Genomic DNA, 4,731 nt, shown 5'->3' with positions numbered 1-4,731 from the left:
GCTATTACAGCACAACATATTAATGAAGGAGGAGATTTGTGCAGTGGTGTTCTGAAACAGCATATAGAGCTGGTGTCTCCAACTCCAGCTTTTAGCTGCATTCCCGCTCCAACACAGCTGAGGCGATGCATTCACAGCAACTCCATGTTTGGCAAAGGCCTGGTAACAAACCATTCTTCTGATTGATTCAGCTGTTTGAGCAACCTAATGTTTGGTTGACACACCAAAATTATGTCTGTTGATTTTCAAAACCTGAGAAACCCTGTACAAGACAACAAAAAAAATCAAGGATATATCAGGTTTGGTCCAACAGTGTGAGTGTACAGCCACACAAGAGAATACACCACACAGATGTCAAAATCTTGCAAAACCTCTCAATCATAAGGAACCTAATTTGGCATATRAACCAGACTTAAAAGTAGCTGTTGAGGTCTGACGTTAGAAGCTCCTGACATAGAGCATTAATCCTCAATGCAGTTCAGCATGTGTGTCAGGACCAAGCTGTGTTAACTGAAAGACTAGATGAGGAAGAGGATGGAATAGGACTAAGGCAAAACAAAGGATAACAATTTGGTGTGGGTTTACAGGTGTATGTGTCTGCGTGCGTGTGTGTGTGTCTGTGTCTGCTAGCAAGCAAGATGACAGACAAAGCAAGAGGAGAATACACAAGATGGCAGGTGGCACTTTGTGGTGATGTCACACTCGAAACAGCTAGCAAGTGCACGAAGCGCTTGTGATCAATACTTGTACAGATGTGTGATTGCGCTGCAATGGTGGCTTGATCAGTGAACTGCATCACMAACAGAGTGCTGTTTCGAGGGTGACAGGGCAAAGRAGTCAGAATCTATCAAGACTCTGGAAGCTCACACAAACATATCGAAGATCCGAGTGAAGATGGCAGTTTAATGGCTGATGCTGAATTGTAGCTATGGCAATGCAGAAGCTATGGCTACTGTCTGACTGCATATGCAGCCACTGCACCCTCTGACCACCACCAGCAGGGAAGAGGGGTGAAGTGTCTTGCCCAGTGAGACGAATGGAACAAGGATTGAATTGGCAACCCGTTGATTATGGGACAGACTCCTACCACCATCGCCACCATCATGATGCAGATGTCATCACCTGAATTCTCCACCAGGAATTGGAGCTTAACTTGGAGAAGCTGGCAGCCATTTTTAATAAGTTAAACCTTCTAAAATCTGCTCCAGGCCTCCAGAGTCTGCCASTTTTATTTATGTCTCTGCTCCACCACCGATGGTTCAAATGTCCCAACTACCTCCTCCGCATGTCCACGTTCTGCAGAGGCCCCCTGATGCATCAATTGGTCAAGGTGTGTTAAACCAGGGAAAGAACCAAAACATGCTGGCCTCTTAAAAAGTGGCTTTGTTCTAAAGGAGCAAGAACGGAAAATGGAGAAAGATCACATTTTGTAGACAGCCTGCAGTTTAATGTAAATTGCAGTCRTACCTAGGCAGGGATCAAAGCCAGTGGTGGAGAAAGTACTCAAAAAATTTACTTAAGTAAAAGTGCAAATACACAGACAAAAATGTATTCAAGTAAAAGTAAAACCTCAAGTAAAAGTAAAACTACCACATTAACATTTGTACTTCAGTAAAAGTAAAAAAGTACTGGCTTTTAAAAATACTTAAATATTAAAAGTAAAAGTACTTGCTGAATGGATTACCTAATCGCTAATATCATTAAGTGTACCGATCGTATTTAATTTTAATACATTAGAAATGTGTCATTTTAATGAACAATGCCACAGATAAAGCATGTTTTTATTGTGTTTACTCTCTATAACAGTTTCTTAGATATGTAATTCTATGCATCATAATTTCAGGGATGGAAACATATTGTCTCCTGTCCTAACATAACATGAACTTCGCTTTTTTTGCCACTAGTGGCATTTATTTTTAAGAAATCCAACAGAAAGGGGATGGAAAGAAGGTGGATGGGGGAGGACAGGCAACCAAGGAGCCAGTAGCAGAGTTGTAGTCAAAACCACCTACCCAAGACCAAGTCAAGACCAACACTCCGCGCTACGTGACACAAAAAAATTAACTTTTACTTATCAAAATTGCTTCTYAAATTGATCTGAAAGATCCAYATTCCCATAAAAAACTAGATATTAAATACTTAGAGCTGAAATAAATGTAATCAGTAAAGATCAGTCCACAAGAATCGGATCGTTCCTGAATGTACCAGCGTTGTCCCATATTTGCAACACCTCAGTCAACACCTCCACACAATAATTGAGTGCATGAGTGACAACTTTTTTTCATCGCAGATGCAACATGTGTGTTGGACGAAGTCCCCACCGTCTGTGAAAGCGAAGCACTGCTGATTTTACATGTAGCCATATCAATTTATGCAGCGCTATTATATTACTGATGATTAGACTCGCTCAGAGGAAACCACTGCGCATGTCTGGAGCTTCGCGTGCGAGTAAAGGTGGAGGCATGGGTGACAACAGACACGTAAGTCACGTTATTGCTCGGATTTTACGGCGCCACCTTAAGTCCCTGAACTTCACATTTTAACGGAAAAAAAGAGCAACGCGACTTGGATGTAACGAGTAACGCGACAGTTTTGTTGAAATGTAGTGAAGYAGAAATTACAGATACTTACTGTAAAATGTAGTGGAGTAAAAGTAGAAAGTATCCATTATTAAACCTACTTAAGTAAAGTACAGATACACGAAAATTGTACTTAAGTACAGTAACGAAGTACTTGTACTTCGTTACTTCTCACCACTGATCAAAGCGAACGCCTCTGGAAAACCTGCCCACCTGAAATCACYCTCCCTTATTTTTATAACTTGTGTTAATATGAGAGGTCGCCTGGCAGCAGAAAAATCTGGAAGCCTTTCTGTGGACAGATTCACATCTCCAACCATTAAGCCAAAGTGAAATGCTTACCAGGCAGTAAATGAGTTGGTGATATTTATAGAGTGAAGTGTACGGGTGCATAAAGCTTTATTTGGAGTAATAGTGTTATTGGTTTTTTGCAACTCTGTCCCCTGCTCCTCTCTCTGAACTCACAGGTGACTGGAAACGCAGCGTAATTATATTTGTGTAAAGAAATTTGATTCAAAATGCTAGAGACAGGTGTACATCACAAAGCGGGTCAAGCACAAAGTATGATAGCAGATGTTAGATCATTATTTGGATCAGCTGAGAGTAAAACTGCATCTCACTGAGACCGGCTGCCTTTAACTCTTCGTTTCCTCCCAAAGCTTGAATGTGAAGTGTGACAGACTGTTTCCAAAGCTCGTCTCCAGCAGAAATATGGGGTGACTGAGGAATAATGTCCTTCAGCTGGATACATGACACGCTAACAGAGCTGGCTCTGGGATGCAACACATTCCTTCTGCAACAGGGGAAATCTTCTTCATGATGATAAGAACTAGAGAAAATATTTATTTAATGATGAAACAACTTTTCTTTCCCAGTCTGGTGACGGATGAGTTGATGCTGCAGTGAAGATCTTTTTTCTTTTATGATTTCATTTTTTGATAACTTTAGCTATCCATCCTGGGAAATTATTACCATCAGACCTGAAACTTGAATATGTTTCTGACTTTTTCAGCCCAACTACTCCCCTGTAGAGGATTCCAGAAGCTCTTAGCAGGACCCTGAATGAATAGATGCTCCTCCTTGATGAGATGGTGATATTTCAGGCGCTTGATGGCTGATTGGMCTGAGGATCTTGTATTTCCATAAAAAGCCACTCCACATCCAAGAACTGAAGCCTCATATATAAAAACACCCTGATGGTGATTTGTTCTCACTGCCTCTACTGTCCTCCTTCTTGGCTTTCTGTTTCATTGTAGGTGAGACCTGGCTGCTTTTCTATCTCTTTTATTATTCATGGTGTCTCTGTACAGCTGGTAGATGCATATGGACTTTAGTATCAACATGTTAAAGTGCTATGGTGATGAAATCCTGCAATGCAGAAGGCAAAGATTCAACAAGGAGGCAAAAAAAATTCAACTAAGGACTTATTTGCTTTTTTCTCTTTTTCATGACTTTTTAGGATTTGTGGCAGGTATTTGGTTTGCAAACTTATTGTATATTTTATAAAGTAAAATGTTAGTGTTATGCTTAGAACAATTTGAAGAGTGATTTGCAGAAAGCTTTTTAAAAATACATATTTGAAATTTCAAAGTATTGCTTGAGTAACTTATTCTTTTGTTCTCATGTTTATGACATGAAGTTTATTTTTTCTTCACAAATGTGAAGAAAAAATATGCATCTCACATGCATCTCCAGGTTCCTGGAGATGCATGTGGTTCACAAAGAACAGAGGCTCCCTGAACACAACAAAGATTTCTCACCACAAACAGAACTGTTTAATCTGGAGGATGAAAAAAGAAAAGATTTACAACAATGTTTTAATGTGTTAAAAATGAATATCTGCTTTTAGTTTACTGAATCACATTTTGGTGTGATGYTACAGATTAAATGTTTAACTGAGTTGAAAAATGTCTTAGAAAAAAAAATCATTCTTTTACAAAATAAAGGTCACATTTCTGTTGTCCTATAAAGTTTAATAGTAAACCTATTTCTCTGTTTGTTGACATTGTGACAAAAGCAGCTAAGCTTGAAATATACTATGCTATAATCAAATTTGACTGGGTATCGGAAACCTTGATCTGGTACACTCTGAGTCTACTGGACTTACAGTCCACAGACTTAAGTCCAGTGTGTGTGTGTGTGTGTGTGTGTG

General features: G+C 39.6%; 1 protein-coding gene across 1 annotated transcript in view; it reads left to right on the top strand.

Moving 5' to 3' along the window:
- Positions 1-3,761: 3,761 nt before the first annotated feature.
- The window catches only part of LOC103465646 (troponin I, fast skeletal muscle-like), a 6,183-nt gene continuing 5,213 nt past the window's right edge, over positions 3,762-4,731 (top strand). Inside the window, exon 1 of the mRNA XM_008410665.1 lies at positions 3,762-3,835. The gene's annotated coding sequence lies outside the window, so the exon portion shown is untranslated. The remainder of the gene's footprint in view (positions 3,836-4,731) is intronic.

The sequence above is a fragment of the Poecilia reticulata genome, linkage group LG6, assembly GCF_000633615.1.
Source record: "Poecilia reticulata strain Guanapo linkage group LG6, Guppy_female_1.0+MT, whole genome shotgun sequence".
Taxonomy (NCBI): Eukaryota; Metazoa; Chordata; class Actinopteri; order Cyprinodontiformes; family Poeciliidae; genus Poecilia; species Poecilia reticulata.
Note: the sequence above shows the minus strand (reverse complement) of the source record. Positions and strands in the feature narration are given on the sequence as shown.